The 18507-nt window shown below is 49.6% G+C and overlaps 1 long non-coding RNA gene across 1 annotated transcript; it reads left to right on the top strand.

The window, feature by feature from the left end:
• Positions 1-890: 890 nt before the first annotated feature.
• On the top strand, positions 891-17209 carry LOC136786557 (uncharacterized). Its single transcript, XR_010825545.1, has 2 exons — positions 891-2565; positions 11700-17209. It is a non-coding gene; the product is annotated as an uncharacterized lncRNA (long non-coding RNA).
• Positions 17210-18507: the final 1298 nt, after the last annotated feature.

Below are 18507 nucleotides of genomic sequence, written 5' to 3'. Positions count from 1 at the left end.
CCCAACTTTTCCAGTGTGCTCCAGGCACCTGTCAGGACCCCCTGGGGCAGGACAGCCCAGCCGTGAGCTTGAGAGAGCTGGGCCATGGACGTCCTGGCTGCGGAGCTTCTCAGGGGCACAGGTATGGTGGAACCAAAAGAGAGTGTTCAGCTCCAGGGGAAAGAGAGAGAAGTCCACCCTGTGGCACTTGGGGACTCCTGGACTCGCACATGCAGCACCTCGCTCAGGACCAAGCATGGGGACGCAGCTCCTTGGGAAGCCAAGGACAGGGACCGTGACCACATGGCAGCCCTGTGCTGTGAGGGGCAGTGCATATTGTGACCCAGAGTGGTGCTAGGCAACCGCCATGTCCCAGTGCAGGGCTGACAGGCACAGCCTCAGTCACCCCCAAGGCAGAGCTGGCCCCAGCCCAGACGTGCGGCTCCCAACAGGGTCCTGGGGCACCAGTGCAGGTGGGCTCGAGCTGGATGGTCTTTAAGGTCCCTTCCAACCCCAGGCATTGTAGGATTCTATGAGGGAGGCAGTGCACAGGGAAAATGGGGTGGGGTGCTGATGTCTGAAAAAAGCAAAGAAACAACAAAACTAAGTGGAGGATTCAAACTAACAAAAGTGGTAGGATTGAAGGAAAGACCAAAGAAAGAAAAGGTCGTAATGCAAAGAAACACCCAAAGAAAACAAAAGGAAACAAACACTGTCTATTCCATTGTTGCAGGGTTGGGAACGTACACCGATGGACAAAAATGAACTAGAGCAACAGCCTTGGAGGAGTTTGAGGCAGCAAGCCGAGGTTTCAGCTGTGTTCAGAGAATGCCAAAAGGAAAGGCTCAAAGAGATGCTTGGAAAGAGCCTTAAGGGTCAATCAGGACCAGACCTCAACAAATGGAGAAAAAAGTGGGGAACCTCCGTGCAATTTGAGGTAATCCGTGAGAGCTACAGGACATGCAGACACAGGCAGGTAACAAATACCAGACAGGTAAACTGCTTTTCCAGAACTAACGCAGGTAAGGCAAAATTTTCACTAAGTACAATGTGGTCAATGTGGTGGAGGCAAAGTATGCTACCGGGCATGTACCAACGTCCAAAATAGCCAAAATTCTGTTACCTAGCCCAGGGGAATCCGAGTTTAGGATCCCCAAAGAAAAAATCTCTGTTGAAGGAAGCCAAATCTATTTTCTAGAAGCATGCCAAGGTGAGAAGGCAAGGGTAGCTACCAGGCATACACTTCCCTGTAAACTTGGCCAAACTTGTGGTGTCCCTACCCTGAAGGGCTTTGCAGCTGGTACCCTGAGCTAAATGTGTCTCAGGCTGAATCTCGAACATTTGCAGAAGCTTCCCTGCAGGAGGCAATGGTAGCTAGCAGGCATGCAGCTACGTCCAAAGTAGGGCCATAGTTGAGAGAGACGTAACGTGGAGGGGTCTTCAGCTGGTATTGACAAGCACTTGTTTATTTGGAGCAAGCCCAGAAGTTTTGGAAAACAAGATGAGCGAAGGGAAGTGAAGGTAACCAGGCGGGTACCTCGGTCGGAAATTGGGCAAAGTTCTCAGGTACCTAGCCTGAAGGGTTCTGTGGACCGAATTCACAAGTCCCTCTCTCTCTGGAAGAGGCCAAAACATTTCAGAAAGTATGCCTGGGAGGAGGAACGGGTAGCTACTGGGCATGCACATAATTCCCAATTTGGCCAAAATTCAGGTAGCTACCCCAGACGGGTACGCTGCTTTTGTCCAGAACAGCCGCAGGGAGGCGAAACGTTTTCCTAAGTACAATCTGGCAGAGGCAAAGTATGCTACCGGGCATGTACCAACCTCCAAAGTAGCCCAAATTCTCTGTTACCTAGCCCAGGGGAATCCGAGTTTAGGATCCCCAAAGAAAAAAATCTCTGTTGGAGAAAGCCAAATCTTTTGCAGAAGCATGCCGAGGTGAGAAGGCAAGGGTAGCTATGAGGCATACAGTTATGCATAAACTTGGCCAAACTTGTGGTGTCCCTACCCTGAAGGGCTTTGCAGCTGGTACCCAGAGGTAAATGTCTCCCAGGAATAATCCCAAACATTTTGAGAAGCTTTTGTGGAGGAAGCGATGGTTGCTAGGAGGCATGCAGCTACATCCAAAGTAGGGCCAAAGTTGAGAGAGACGTAACGTGGAGGGGTCTTCAGCTGGTATTGACAAGCATTTGTGTATTTGGAGCTAGCCCAGAAGTTTTGGAAAACAAGATGAGGGAAGGGAAGTGAAGGTACCCAGGCAGGTACCTCCGTCGGAAATTGGGCAAAGTTGTCAGGTACCTAGCCTGAAGCGATCTGAGGGCAGGATCCCAAAGTAAATCTGTATGTGGAGGTAGCCACAAGGTTTTGGTAACCAAGATAAGCGGGAGGCAAGAGAAGCCTCTTGGTATGTACCTCCGTCGAAAATTGGCCCAAGTTCTTGGGTACCTATCCTGAACGGTTCTGCGGACCAAACTCACAAGTCCCTCTCTCTCTGGAAGAGGCCAAAACATTTCAGAAAGTATGCCTGGGAGGAGGAACGGGTAGCTACTGGGCATGCACATAATTCCCAATTTGGCCAAAATTCCTGTAGCTACCCCTGACGGGTACGCTGCTTTTGTCCACAACAGCCGCATGGAGGTGAAACGTTTTCTTAAGTACAATCTGGCGGAGGCAAAGTATTCTACTGGGCATGTACCAACCTCCAAAGTAGCCCAAATTCTGTGTTACCAAGCCCAGGGGAATCCGAGTTTAGGATCCCCAAAGAAAAAATCTCTGTTGGAGGAAGCCAAATCTTTTTTCTAGAAGCATGCCGAGGTGAGAAGGCAAGGGTAGCTACCAGGCATACAGTTATGCATAAACTTGGCCAAACTTGTGGTGTCCCTACCCTGAAGGGTTTTGCAGCTGGTACCCAGAGGTAAATGTGTCTCAGGCAGAATCCCATACATTTTGAGAAACTTTTGTGGAGGAAGCGATGGTTGCTAGCAGGCATGCAGCTACGTCCAAAGTAGGGCCAAAGTTGAGAGAGACGTAACGTGGAGGGGTCTTCAGCTGGTATTGACAAGCAGTTGTTTATTTGGAGCTAGCCCAGAAGTTTTGGAAAACAAGATGAGGGAAGGGAAGTGAAGGTACCCAGGCAGGTATATCCGTCGGAAATTGGGCAAAGTTGTCAGGTACCTAGCCTGAAGCGATCTGAGGGCAGGATCCCAAAGTAAATCTGTATGTGGAGGTAGCCACAAGGTTTTGGCAAACCAGATCAGGCAGAGGCAAGAGAAGCCTCTTGGCATGCACCTCCATCGAAAATTGGCCCAAGTTCTCGGGTACCTAGCCTGAAGGGTTCTGCGGAACGAATCCACAAGTCCCTCTCTCTCTGGAAGAGGCCCAAAACATTTCAGAAGGTATGCCTGGGAGGAGGAACGGGTAGCTACTGGGCATGCGCATAATTCCCAATTTGGCCAAAATTCCTGTAGCTACCCTAGACGGGTACGGTACTTTTATCAAGAACTGCTGCAGGGAGACGAAACTTTTTCAAAAGTACAATGTGGCGGAGGCAAAGGTAGCTAGCGGGCATGTACCAACGTCCAAACTAGCCCAAATTCTCTGTTACCTAGCCCAGGGGAATCCGAGTTTAGGATCCCCAAAGAAAAAATCTCTGTTGGAGGAAGCCAAATCTTTTTTCTAGAAGCATGGCAAGGTGAGAAGGCAAGGGTAGCTACCAGGCATACAGTTATGCATAAACTTGGCCAAACTTGTGGTGTCCCTACCCTGAAGGGCTTTGCAGCTGGTACCCAGAGCTAAATGTGTCTCAGGCAGAATCCCATACATTTTGAGAAGCTTTTGTGGAGGAAGCGATGGTTGCTAGCAGGCATGCAGCTACGTCCAAAGTAGGGCCAAAGTTGAGAGAGACGTAACGTGGAGGGGTCTTCAGCTGGTATTGACAAGCACTTGTTTATTTGGAGCTAGCCCAGAAGTTTTGGAAAACAAGATGAGCGAAGGGAAGTGAAGGTACCCAGGCAGGTACCTCGGTCCCAAATTGGGCAAAGTTGTCAGGTACCTAGCCTGAAGCGATCTGAGGGCAGGATCCCAAAGTAAATCTGTATGTGGAGGTAGCCACAAGGTTTTGGCAAACCAGATCAGGCAGAGGGAAGAGAAGCCTCTTGGCATGCACCTCCGTCGCAAATTGGCCCAAGTTCTCAGGTACCTAGCCTGAAGGGTTCTGCGGACCGAACCCACAAGTCCCTCTCTCTCTGGAAGAGGCCCAAAACATTTCAGAAAGTATGCCTGGGAGGAGGAACGGGTAGCTACTGGGCATGCACATAATTCCCAATTTGGCCAAAATTCCGGTAGCTTCCCCAGACGGGTACGGTGCTTTTATCCAGAACTGCCGCAGGGAGGCAAAACTTTTTCAAAAGTACAATGTGGCGGAGGCAAAGTATGCTACCGGGCATGTACCAACCTCCAAATTAGCCCAAATTCTCTGTTACCTAGCCCAGGGGAATCCGAGTTTAGGATCCCCAAAGAAAAAATCTCTGTTGGAGGTAGACAAAAATTTTGCAGAAGCATGCCAAGGTGAGAAGGCAAGGGTAGCTACCAGGCATACACTTACGCATAAAGTTGGCCAAACTTGTGGTGTCCCTACCCTGAAGGGCTTTGCAGCTGGTCCCCAGAGCTAAATGTGTCTCAGGCAGAATCGCATACATTTTGAGAACCTCTTGTGGAGGAAGCGATGGTTGCTAGCAGGCATGCAGCTACGTCCAAAGTAGGGCCAAAGTTGAGAGAGACGTAACGTGGAGGGGTCTTCAGCTGATATTGACAAGCATTTGTGTATTTGGAGCTAGCCCAGAAGTTTTGGAAAACAAGATGAGGAAGGGAAGTGAAGGTACCCAGGCAGGTACCTGCGTCGGAAATTGGGCAAAGTTGTCAGGTACCTAGCCTGAAGCGATCTGAGGGCAGGATCCCAAAGTAAATCTGTATGTGGATGTAGCCACAAGGTTTTGGCAAACCAGATCTGCCAGCTGTGTGGCATCCAGGGCAGCATTGATAGCACAGGCAGTTTGTATGTGGTCTTGGAGACTAGCTACATGTGTCTTTATGCTGTCTGGGAGGCTACAGCTAAGGGGCAGTTAACCTTGCCAGATCAATCAGGGCTAGCTTTGGGGATCTCCGTGAGATCCTTCTCCTGCATCGCTTGTATGCAGGCTGGTTTTTGAACAGATGCAGCCAAATGGGAGAACCCTGAGGTCTTCATGAGAAGGGATTGTCCTCTTTCTTGTGGGTCTATTCCACTGACCCGATAGGCAGCTAAAATGAATCTATGCCCCTAACCCAATAGGCAGTTAATATGTTTATTTAACGTATAAATGCTATCGCAGGTATTCCTCACCAAAGTGAAGGTGAAGGTGCAGAGCTTACCAAGGAGGTGTCCCTGTCTTGGTGGAGAAGGAGCACAGAACATCGACTGCCTCTTGTAGGTTTTCAATTTTTCTTCTCCCCCCCAACTCCCCAGCTCTCCCTTTTTTCCTCACTCTAGGGTTTTGCTGTCATTAACTTCTTTACCACTACCTCCTAACACTTTTATATCCTAAGCTTATCTGTCCCACCCTGGGATGACAATGAGCATATTTTGGGCAAAAAGTTGCGAATTATAGTCTTCTATGTTTAGCATGTACTTCCTTAATCTCATTATCTCCTTAAGAGTTAACTTTAATGTTTATTTTATAAGGAGTGAAGAAAAAGGTTTCACTTTGGGCACCGCAGACTTCAAGATTCTGTTCTGATGCCCAAAGAGGGTTTGTCACAGCCTGGGTATGCTGCTTTTGTTCAGAACTAAGGCATGTAGGCCCAACTTTTCCAGTGTGCTCCAGGCACCTGTCAGGACCCCCTGGGGCAGGACAGCCCAGCCGTGAGCTTGAGAGAGCTGGGCCATGGACGTCCTGGCTGTGGAGCTTCTCAGGGGCACAGGTATGGTGGAACCAAAAGAGAGTGTTCAGCTCCAGGGGAAAGAGAGAGAAGTCCACCCTGTGGCACTTGGGGACTCCTGGACTCGCACATGCAGCACCTCGCTCAGGACCAAGCATGGGGACGCAGCTCCTTGGGAAGCCAAGGACAGGGACCGTGACCACATGGCAGCCCTGTGCTGTGAGGGGCAGTGCATATTGTGACCCAGAGTGGTGCTAGGCAACCGCCATGTCCCAGTGCAGGGCTGACAGGCACAGCCTCAGTCACCCCCAAGGCAGAGCTGGCCCCAGCCCAGACGTGCGGCTCCCAACAGGGTCCTGAGGCACCAGTGCAGGTGGGCTCGAGCTGGATGGTCTTTAAGGTCCCTTCCAACCCCAGGCATTGTAGGATTCTATGAGGGAGGCAGTGCACAGGGAAAATGGGGTGGGGTGCTGATGTCTGAAAAAAGCAAAGAAACAACAAAACTAAGTGGAGGATTCAAACTAACAAAAGTGGTAGGATTGAAGGAAAGACCAAAGAAAGAAAAGGTCGTAATGCAAAGAAACACCCAAAGAAAACAAAAGGAAACAAACACTGTCTATTCCATTGTTGCAGGGTTGGGAACGTACACCGATGGACAAAAATGAACTAGAGCAACAGCCTTGGAGGAGTTTGAGGCAGCAAGCCGAGGTTTCAGCTGTGTTCAGAGAATGCCAAAAGGAAAGGCTCAAAGAGATGCTTGGAAAGAGCCTTAAGGGTCAAACAGGACCAGACCTCAACAAATGGAGAAAAAAGTGGGGAACCTCCGTGCAATTTGAGGTAATCCGTGAGAGCTACAGGACATGCAGACACAGGCAGGTAACAAATACCAGACAGGTAAGCTGCTTTTCCAGAAGTAATGCAGGTAAGGCAAAATTTTCCCTAAGTACAATGTGGTGGAGGCAAAGGTAGCTAGCGGGCATGTACCAACGTCCAAATTAGCCAGAATTCTCTGTTACCTAGCCTAGAGGGATCCGGGTTTAGGATCCTCAAAGACAAAATCTCTGTTGGAGGAAGCCAAATCTTTTTTCTAGAAGCATGCCGAGGTGAGAAGGCAAGGGTAGCTACCAGGCATAGACTTCCCTGTAAACTTGACCAAACTTGTGGTGTCCCTACCCTGAAGGGCTTTGCAGCTGGTCCCCAGAGCTAAATGTGTCTCAGGCAGAATCCCGTACATTTTGAGAAGCTTTTGTGGAGGAAGCGATGGTTGCTAGCAGGCATGCAGCTACGTCCAAAGTAGGGCCAAAGTTGAGAGAGACGTAACGTGGAGGGGTCTTCAGCTGGTATTGACAAGCAGTTGTGTATTTGGAGCTAGCCCAAAAGTTTTGGAAAAGGAGGGAAGGGAAGTGAAGGTACCCAGGCAGGTACCTCCGTCGGAAATTGGGCAAAGTTGTCAGGTACCTAGCCTGAAGCGATCTGAGGGCAGGATCGCAAGGTAAATCTGTATGTGGAGGTAGGCACAAGGTTTTGGCAAACCAGATCAGGCAGAGGGAAGAGAAGCCTCTTGGCATGCACCTCCATCGCAAATTGGCCCAAGTTCTCAGGTACCTAGCCTGAAGGGTTCTGCGGACCGAATCCACAAGTCCCTCTCTCTCTGGAAGAGGCCAAAACATTTCAGAAAGTATGCCTGGGAGGAGGAACGGGTAGCTACTGGGCATGCACATAATTCCCAATTTGGCCAAAATTCAGGTAGCTACCCCAGACGGGTACGCTGCTTTTATCCAGAACTGCCGCAGGGAGGCAAAACTTTTTCAAAAGTACAGTCTGGCAGAGGCAAAGTATGCTACCGGGCATGTACCAACCTCCAAATTAGCCCAAATTCTCTGTTACCTAGCCCAGGGGAATCCAAGTTTAGGATCCCCAAAGAAAAAATCTATGTTGGAGGTATACAAAAATTTTGCAGAAGCATGCCAAGGTGAGAAGGCAAGGGTAGCTACGAGGCATACAGTTATGCATAAACTTGGCCAAACTTGTGGTGTCCCTACCCTGAAGGGCTTTGCAGCTGGTACCCAGAGGTAAATGTCTCCCAGGCAGAATCCCATACATTTTGAGAACCTCTTGTGGAGGAAGCGATGGTTGCTAGCAGGCATGCAGCTACGTCCAAAGTAGGGCCAAAGTTGAGAGAGACGTAACGTGGAGGGGTCTTCAGCTGGTATTGACAAGCAGTTGTTTATTTGGAGCTAGCCCAGAAGTTTTGGAAAACAAGATGAGGGAAGGGAAGTGAAGGTACCCAGGCAGGTACCTCCGTCGGAAATTGGGCAAAGTTGTCAGGTACCTAGCCTGAAGCGATCTGAGGGCAGGATCCCAAAGTAAATCTGTATGTGGAGGTAGCCACAAGGTTTTGGCAAACCAGATGAGGCAGAGGCAAGAGAAGCTTCTTGGCATGCACCTCCATCGAAAATTGGCCCAAGTTCTTGGGTACCTAGCCTGAAGGGTTCTGCGGACCGAATCCACAAGTCCCTCTCTCTCTGGAAGAGGCCAAAACATTTCAGAAAGTATGCCTGGGAGGAGGAACGGGTAGCTACTGGGCATGCAGATAATTCCCAATTTGGCCAAAATTCCTGTAGCTACCCCTGACGGGTACGCTGCTTTTGTCCAGAACAGCCGCATGGAGGTGAAACGTTTTCCTAAGTACAATCTGGCGGAGGCAAAGTATTCTACCGGGCATGTACCAACCTCCAAAGTAGCCCAAATTCTGTGTTACCTAGCCCAGGGGAATCCGAGTTTAGGATCCCCAAAGAAAAAATCTCTGTTGGAGGAAGCCAAATCTTTTTTCTAGAAGCATGCCGAGGTGAGAAGGGAAGGGTAGCTACGAGGCATACAGTTATGCATAAACTTGGCCAAACTTGTGGTGTCCCTACCCTGAAGGGCTTTGCAGCTGGTACCCTGAGCTAAATGTGTCTCAGGCAGAATCCCATACATTTTGAGAACCTTTTCGCAGGAGGAAGCAGAGGTAGCTAGCAGGCATGCAGCTACGTCCAAAGTAGGGCCAAAGTTGAGAGAGACGTAACGTGGAGGGGTCTTCAGCTGGTATTGACAAGCAGTTGTGTATTTGGAGCTAGCCCAGAAGTTTTGGAAAACAAGATGAGGGAAGGGAAGTGAAGGTACCCAGGCAGGTATCTCCGTCGGAAATTGGGCAAAGTTGTCAGGTACCTAGCCTGAAGCGATCTGAGGGCAGGATCCCAAAGTAAATCTGTATGTGGAGGTAGCCACAAGGTTTTGGCAAACCAGATCTGCCAGCTGTGTGGCATCCAGGGCAGCATTGATAGCACAGGCAGTTTGTATGTGGTCTTGGAGACTAGCTACGTGTGTCTTTATGCTGTCTGGGAGGCTACAGCTAAGGGGCAGTTAACCTTGCCAGATCAATCAGGGCTAGCTTTGTGGATGTCCGTGAGATCCTTCTCCTGCATCGCTTGTATGCAGGCTGGTTTTTGAACAGATGCAGCCAAATGGGAGAACCCTGAGGTCTTCATGAGAAGGGATTGTCCTCTTTCTTGTGGGTCTATTCCACTGACCCGATAGGCAGCTAAAATGAATCTATGCCCCTAACCCAATAGGCAGTTAATATGTTTATTTAACGTATAAATGCTATCGCAGGTATTCCTCACCAAAGTGAAGGTGAAGGTGCAGAGCTTACCAAGGAGGTGTCCCTGTCTTGGTGGAGAAGGAGCACAGAACATCGACTGCCTCTTGTAGGTTTTCAATTTTTCTTCTCCCCCCCAACTCCCCAGCTCTCCCATTTTTCCTCACTCTAGGGTTTTGCTGTCATTAACTTCTTTACCACTACCTCCTAACACTTTTATATCCTAAGCTTATCTGTCCCACCCTGGGATGACAATGAGCATATTTTGGGCAAAAAGTTGCGAATTATAGTCTTCTGTGTTTAGCATGTACTTCCTTAATCTCATTATCTCCTTAAGAGTTAACTTTAATGTTTATTTTATAAGGAGTGAAGAAAAAGGTTTCACTTTGGGCACCGCAGACTTCAAGATTCTGTTCTGATGCCCAGAGAGGGTTTGTCACAGCCTGGGTATGCTGCTTTTGTTCAGAACTAAGGCATGTAGGCCCAACTTTTCCAGTGTGCTCCAGGCACCTGTCAGGACCCCCTGGGGCAGGACAGCCCAGCCGTGAGCTTGAGAGAGCTGGGCCATGGACGTCCTGGCTGCGGAGCTTCTCAGGGGCACAGGTATGGTGGAACCAAAAGAGAGTGTTCAGCTCCAGGGGAAAGAGAGAGAAGTCCACCCTGTGGCACTTGGGGACTCCTGGACTCGCACATGCAGCACCTCGCTCAGGACCAAGCATGGGGACGCAGCTCCTTGGGAAGCCAAGGACAGGGACCGTGACCACATGGCAGCCCTGTGCTGTGAGGGGCAGTGCATATTGTGACCCAGAGTGGTGCTAGGCAACCGCCATGTCCCAGTGCAGGGCTGACAGGCACAGCCTCAGTCACCCCCAAGGCAGAGCTGGCCCCAGCCCAGACGTGCGGCTCCCAACAGGGTCCTGAGGCACCAGTGCAGGTGGGCTCGAGCTGGATGGTCTTTAAGGTCCCTTCCAACCCCAGGCATTGTAGGATTCTATGAGGGAGGCAGTGCACAGGGAAAATGGGGTGGGGTGCTGATGTCTGAAAAAAGCAAAGAAACAACAAAACTAAGTGGAGGATTCAAACTAACAAAAGTGGTAGGATTGAAGGAAAGACCAAAGAAAGAAAAGATCGTAATGCAAAGAAACACCCAAAGAAAACAAAAGGAAACAAACACTGTCTATTCCATTGTTGCAGGGTTGGGAACGTACACCGATGGACAAAAATGAACTAGAGCAACAGCCTTGGAGGAGTTTGAGGCAGCAAGCCGAGGTTTCAGCTGTGTTCAGAGAATGCCAAAAGGAAAGGCTCAAAGAGATGCTTGGAAAGAGCCTTAAGGGTCAAACAGGACCAGACCTCAACAAATGGAGAAAAAAGTGGGGAACCTCCGTGCAATTTGAGGTAATCCGTGAGAGCTACAGGACATGCAGACACAAGGCAGGTAACAAATACCAGACAGGTAAACTGCTTTTCCAGAACTAACGCAGGTAAGGCAAAATTTTCACTAAGTACAATGTGGTGGAGGCAAAGTATGCTACCGGGCATGTACCAACGTCCAAAATAGCCAAAATTCTGTTACCTAGCCCAGGGGAATCCGAGTTTAGGATCCCCAAAGAAAAAATCTCTGTTGGAGGAAGCCAAATCTATTTTCTAGAAGCATGCCAAGGTGAGAAGGCAAGGGTAGCTACCAGGCATACACTTCCCTGTAAACTTGGCCAAACATGTGGTGTCCCTACCCTGAAGGGCTTTGCAGCTGGTCCCCAGAGCTAAATGTGTCTCAGGCTGAATCTCGAACATTTGCAGAAGCTTCCCTGCAGGAGGCAATGGTAGCTAGCAGGCATGCAGCTACGTCCAAAGTAGGGCCATAGTTGAGAGAGACGTAACGTGGAGGGGTCTTCAGCTGGTATTGACAAGCACTTGTTTATTTGGAGCAAGCCCAGAAGTTTTGGAAAACAAGATGAGGGAAGGGAAGTGAAGGTAACCAGGCGGGTACCTCGGTCGGAAATTGGGCAAAGTTCTCAGGTACCTAGCCTGAAGGGTTCTGTGGACCGAATTCACAAGTCCCTCTCTCTCTGGAAGAGGCCAAAACATTTCAGAAAGTATGCCTGGGAGGAGGAACGGGTAGCTACTGGGCATGCACATAATTCCCAATTTGGCCAAAATTCAGGTAGCTACCCCAGACGGGTACGCTGCTTTTGTCCAGAACAGCCGCAGGGAGGCGAAACGTTTTCCTAAGTACAATCTGGCAGAGGCAAAGTATGCTACCGGGCATGTACCAACCTCCAAAGTAGCCCAAATTCTCTGTTACCTAGCCCAGGGGAATCCGAGTTTAGGATCCCCAAAGAAAAAATCTCTGTTGGAGAAAGCCAAATCTTTTGCAGAAGCATGCCGAGGTGAGAAGGCAAGGGTAGCTACCAGGCATACAGTTATGCATAAAGTTGGCCAAACTTGTGGTGTCCCTACCCTGAAGGGCTTTGCAGCTGGTCCCCAGAGCTAAATGTCTCCCAGGAATAATCCCAAACATTTTGAGAAGCTTTTGTGGAGGAAGCGATGGTTGCTAGCAGGCATGCAGCTACGTCCAAAGTAGGACCAAAGTTGAGAGAGACGTAACGTGGAGGGGTCTTCAGCTGGTATTGACAAGCATTTGTGTATTTGGAGCTAGCCCAGAAGTTTTGGAAAACAAGATGAGGGAAGGGAAGTGAAGGTACCCAGGCAGGTACTTCCGTCGGAAATTGGGCAAAGTTGTCAGGTACCTAGCCTGAAGCGATCTGAGGGCAGGATCCCAAAGTAAATCTGTATGTGGAGGTAGCCACAAGGTTTTGGCAAACCAGATCAGGCAGAGGCAAGTGAAGCCTCTTGGCATGCACCTCCGTCGAAAATTGGCCCAAGTTCTCTGGTACCTAGCCTGAAGGGTTCTGCGGTGAGAATCCACAAGTCCCTCTCTCTCTGGAAGAGGCCAAAACATTTCAGAAAGTATGCCTGGGAGGAGGAACGGGTAGCTACTGGGCATGCAGATAATTCCCAATTTGGCCAAAATTCCGGTAGCTACCCCTGACGGGTACGCTGCTTTCGTCCAGAACAGCCGCATGGAGGTGAAACGTTTTCCTAAGTACAATCTGGCGGAGGCAAAGTATGCTACCGGGCATGTACCAACCTCCAAAGTAGCCCAAATTCTGTGTTACCTAGCCCAGGGGAATCCGAGTTTAGGATCCCCAAAGAAAAAATCTCTGTTGGAGGAATCTAAATCTTTTTTCTAGAAGCATGCCGAGGTGAGAAGGCAAGGGTAGCTACCAGGCATACAGTTATGCATAAAGTTGGCCAAACTTGTGGTGTCCCTACCCTGAAGGGCTTTGCAGCTGGTCCCCAGAGCTAAATGTGTCTCAGGCAGAATCGCATACATTTTGAGAAACTTTTGTGGAGGAAGCAGAGGTAGCTAGCAGGCATGCAGCTACGTCCAAAGTAGGGCCAAAGTTGAGAGAGACGTAACGTGGAGGGGTCTTCAGCTGGTATTGACAAGCAGTTGTGTATTTGGAGCTAGCCCAGAAGTTTTGGAAAACAAGATGAGGGAAGGGAAGTGAAGGTACCCAGGCAGGTACCTCCGTCGGAAATTGGGCAAAGTTGTCAGGTACCTAGCCTGAAGCGATCTGAGGGCAGGATCCCAAAGTAAATCTGTATGTGGAGGTAGCCACAAGGTTTTGGCAAACCAGATCAGGCAGAGGCAAGAGAAGCCTCTTGGCATGCACCTCCATCGAAAATTGGCCCAAGTTCTCGGGTACCTAGCCTGAAGGGTTCTGCGGAACGAATCCACAAGTCCCTCTCTCTCTGGAAGAGGCCCAAAACATTTCAGAAGGTATGCCTGGGAGGAGGAACGGGTAGCTACTGGGCATGCGCATAATTCCCAATTTGGCCAAAATTCCTGTAGCTACCCTAGACGGGTACGGTACTTTTATCAAGAACTGCTGCAGGGAGACGAAACTTTTTCAAAAGTACAATGTGGCGGAGGCAAAGGTAGCTAGCGGGCATGTACCAACGTCCAAACTAGCCCAAATTCTCTGTTACCTAGCCCAGGGGAATCCGAGTTTAGGATCCCCAAAGAAAAAATCTCTGTTGGAGGAAGCCAAATCTTTTTTCTAGAAGCATGGCAAGGTGAGAAGGCAAGGGTAGCTACCAGGCATACAGTTATGCATAAACTTGGCCAAACTTGTGGTGTCCCTACCCTGAAGGGCTCTGCAGCTGGTACCCAGAGCTAAATGTGTCTCAGGCAGAATCCCATACATTTTGAGAAGCTTTTGTGGAGGAAGCGATGGTTGCTAGCAGGCATGCAGCTACGTCCAAAGTAGGGCCAAAGTTGAGAGAGACGTAACGTGGAGGGGTCTTCAGCTGGTATTGACAAGCACTTGTTTATTTGGAGCTAGCCCAGAAGTTTTGGAAAACAAGATGAGCGAAGGGAAGTGAAGGTACCCAGGCAGGTACCTGCGTCGGAAATTGGGCAAAGTTGTCAGGTACCTAGCCTGAAGCGATCTGAGGGCAGGATCGCAAGGTAAATCTGTATGTGGAGGTAGCCACAAAGTTTTGGCAACCAAGATAAGCGGGAGGCTAGAGAAGCCTTTTCGGATGCATCTCCATCCCAAATTGGGCAAAGTTCTTGGGTACCTAGCCTGAAGGGTTCTGCGGACCGAATCCACAAGTCCCTCTCTCTCTGGAAGAGGCCAAATCATTTCAGGAAGTATGCCTGGGAGGTGGAACGGGTAGCTACTGGGCATGCACATAATTCCCAATTTGGCCAAAATTCCGGTAGCTACCCCAGATGGGTACGCTGCTTTTGTCCAGAACTGCCGCAGGGAGGCGAAACGTTTTCCTAAGTACAATGTGGCGGAGGCAAAGTATTCTACTGGGCATGTACCAACCTCCAAAGTAGCCCAAATTCTCTGTTACCTAGCCCAGGGGATTATCCGAGTTTAGGATCCCCAAAGAAAAAATCTCTGTTGGAGGAAGCCAAATCTTTTTTCTAGAAGCATGCCGAGGTGAGAAGGCAAGGGTAGCTACCAGGCATACAGTTATGCATAAAGTTGGCCAAACTTGTGGTGTCCCTACCCTGAAGGGCTTTGCAGCTGGTCCCCAGAGCTAAATGTGTCTCAGGCAGAATCGCATACATTTTGAGAAACTTTTGTGGAGGAAGCAGAGGTAGCTAGCAGGCATGCAGCTACGTCCAAAGTAGGGCCAAAGTTGAGAGAGACGTAACGTGGAGGGGTCTTCAGCTGGTATTGACAAGCAGTTGTGTATTTGGAGCTAGCCCAGAAGTTTTGGAAAACAAGATGAGGGAAGGGAAGTGAAGGTACCCAGGCAGGTATCTCCGTCGGAAATTGGGCAAAGTTGTCAGGTACCTAGCCTGAAGCGATCTGAGGGCAGGATCCCAAAGTAAATCTGTATGTGGAGGTAGCCACAAGGTTTTGGCAAACCAGATCAGGCAGAGGCAAGAGAAGCCTCTTGGGATGCACCTCCATCGAAAATTGGCCCAAGTTCTCGGGTACCTAGCCTGAAGGGTTCTGCGGACCGAATCCACAAGTCCCTCTCTCTCTGGAAGAGGCCCAAAACATTTCAGAAGGTATGCCTGGGAGGAGGAACGGGTAGCTACTGGGCATGCGCATAATTCCCAATTTGGCCAAAATTCCTGTAGCTACCCTAGACGGGTACGGTACTTTTATCAAGAACTGCTGCAGGGAGACGAAACTTTTTCAAAAGTACAATGTGGCGGAGGCAAAGGTAGCTAGCGGGCATGTACCAACGTCCAAACTAGCCCAAATTCTCTGTTACCTAGCCCAGGGGAATCCGAGTTTAGGATCCCCAAAGAAAAAATCTCTGTTGGAGGAATCTAAATCTTTTTTCTAGAAGCATGCCGAGGTGAGAAGGCAAGGGTAGCTACCAGGCATACAGTTATGCATAAACTTGGCCAAACTTGTGGTGTCCCTACCCTGAAGGGCTTTGCAGCTGGTCCCCAGAGCTAAATGTGTCTCAGGCAGAATCGCATACATTTTGAGAAACTTTTGTGGAGGAAGCAGAGGTAGCTAGCAGGCATGCAGCTACGTCCAAAGTAGGGCCAAAGTTGAGAGAGACGTAACGTGGAGGGGTCTTCAGCTGGTATTGACAAGCAGTTGTGTATTTGGAGCTAGCCCAGAAGTTTTGGAAAACAAGATGAGGGAAGGGAAGTGAAGGTACCCAGGCAGGTACCTCCGTCGGAAATTGGGCAAAGTTGTCAGGTACCTAGCCTGAAGCGATCTGAGGGCAGGATCCCAAAGTAAATCTGTATGTGGAGGTAGCCACAAGGTTTTGGCAAACCAGATCAGGCAGAGGCAAGAGAAGCCTCTTGGGATGCACCTCCATCGAAAATTGGCCCAAGTTCTCGGGTACCTAGCCTGAAGGGTTCTGCGGAACGAATCCACAAGTCCCTCTCTCTCTGGAAGAGGCCCAAAACATTTCAGAAGGTATGCCTGGGAGGAGGAACGGGTAGCTACTGGGCATGCGCATAATTCCCAATTTGGCCAAAATTCCTGTAGCTACCCTAGACGGGTACGGTACTTTTATCAAGAACTGCTGCAGGGAGACGAAACTTTTTCAAAAGTACAATGTGGCGGAGGCAAAGGTAGCTAGCGGGCATGTACCAACGTCCAAAGTAGCCCAAATTCTCTGTTACCTAGCCCAGGGGAATCCGAGTTTAGGATCCCCAAAGAAAAAATCTCTGTTGGAGGAAGCCAAATCTTTTTTCTAGAAGCATGGCAAGGTGAGAAGGCAAGGGTAGCTACCAGGCATACAGTTATGCATAAACTTGGCCAAACTTGTGGTGTCCCTACCCTGAAGGGCTCTGCAGCTGGTACCCAGAGCTAAATGTGTCTCAGGCAGAATCCCATACATTTTGAGAAGCTTTTGTGGAGGAAGCGATGGTTGCTAGCAGGCATGCAGCTACGTCCAAAGTAGGGCCAAAGTTGAGAGAGACGTAACGTGGAGGGGTCTTCAGCTGGTATTGACAAGCACTTGTTTATTTGGAGCTAGCCCAGAAGTTTTGGAAAACAAGATGAGCGAAGGGAAGTGAAGGTACCCAGGCAGGTACCTGCGTCGGAAATTGGGCAAAGTTGTCAGGTACCTAGCCTGAAGCGATCTGAGGGCAGGATCCCAAAGTAAATCTGTATGTGGAGGTAGCCACAAAGTTTTGGCAACCAAGATAAGCGGGAGGCTAGAGAAGCCTTTTCGGATGCATCTCCATCCCAAATTGGGCAAAGTTCTTGGGTACCTAGCCTGAAGGGTTCTGCGGACCGAATCCACAAGTCCCTCTCTCTCTGGAAGAGGCCAAATCATTTCAGGAAGTATGCCTGGGAGGTGGAACGGGTAGCTACTGGGCATGCACATAATTCCCAATTTGGCCAAAATTCCGGTAGCTACCCCAGATGGGTACGCTGCTTTTGTCCAGAACTGCCGCAGGGAGGCGAAACGTTTTCCTAAGTACAATGTGGCGGAGGCAAAGTATTCTACTGGGCATGTACCAACCTCCAAAGTAGCCCAAATTCTCTGTTACCTAGCCCAGGGGATTATCCGAGTTTAGGATCCCCAAAGAAAAAATCTCTGTTGGAGGAAGCCAAATCTTTTTTCTAGAAGCATGCCGAGGTGAGAAGGCAAGGGTAGCTACCAGGCATACAGTTATGCATAAAGTTGGCCAAACTTGTGGTGTCCCTACCCTGAAGGGCTTTGCAGCTGGTCCCCAGAGCTAAATGTGTCTCAGGCAGAATCGCATACATTTTGAGAAACTTTTGTGGAGGAAGCAGAGGTAGCTAGCAGGCATGCAGCTACGTCCAAAGTAGGGCCAAAGTTGAGAGAGACGTAACGTGGAGGGGTCTTCAGCTGGTATTGACAAGCAGTTGTGTATTTGGAGCTAGCCCAGAAGTTTTGGAAAACAAGATGAGGGAAGGGAAGTGAAGGTACCCAGGCAGGTATCTCCGTCGGAAATTGGGCAAAGTTGTCAGGTACCTAGCCTGAAGCGATCTGAGGGCAGGATCCCAAAGTAAATCTGTATGTGGAGGTAGCCACAAGGTTTTGGCAAACCAGATGAGGCAGAGGCAAGAGAAGCCTCTTGGGATGCACCTCCATCGAAAATTGGCCCAAGTTCTCTGGTACCTAGCCTGAAGGGTTCTGCGGACCGAATCCACAAGTCCCTCTCTCTCTGGAAGAGGCCCAAAACATTTCAGAAGGTATGCCTGGGAGGAGGAACGGGTAGCTACTGGGCATGCGCATAATTCCCAATTTGGCCAAAATTCCTGTAGCTACCCTAAGCGGGTACGGTACTTTTATCAAGAACTGCTGCAGGGAGACGAAACTTTTTCAAAAGTACAATGTGGCGGAGGCAAAGGTAGCTAGCGGGCATGTACCAACGTCCAAAGTAGCCCAAATTCTCTGTTACCTAGCCCAGGGGAATCCGAGTTTAGGATCCCCAAAGAAAAAATCTCTGTTGGAGGAAGCCAAATCTTTTTTCTAGAAGCATGGCAAGGTGAGAAGGCAAGGGTAGCTACCAGGCATACAGTTATGCATAAACTTGGCCAAACTTGTGGTGTCCCTACCCTGAAGGGCTTTGCAGCTGGTCCCCAGAGCTAAATGTGTCTCAGGCAGAATCCCATACATTTTGAGAAGCTTTTGTGGAGGAAGCGATGGTTGCTAGCAGGCATGCAGCTACGTCCAAAGTAGGGCCAAAGTTGAGAGAGACGTAACGTGGAGGGGTCTTCAGCTGGTATTGACAAGCACTTGTTTATTTGGAGCTAGCCCAGAAGTTTTGGAAAACAAGATGAGCGAAGGGAAGTGAAGGTACCCAGGCAGGTACCTGCGTCGGAAATTGGGCAAAGTTGTCAGGTACCTAGCCTGAAGCGATCTGAGGGCAGGATCCCAAAGTAAATCTGTATGTGGAGGTAGCCACAAAGTTTTGGCAACCAAGATAA

This window comes from Anser cygnoides, chromosome 17, assembly GCF_040182565.1.
Source record: "Anser cygnoides isolate HZ-2024a breed goose chromosome 17, Taihu_goose_T2T_genome, whole genome shotgun sequence".
Classification (NCBI taxonomy): Eukaryota; Metazoa; Chordata; class Aves; order Anseriformes; family Anatidae; genus Anser; species Anser cygnoides.
This window is presented reverse-complemented; position numbering and strand designations above follow the sequence as displayed.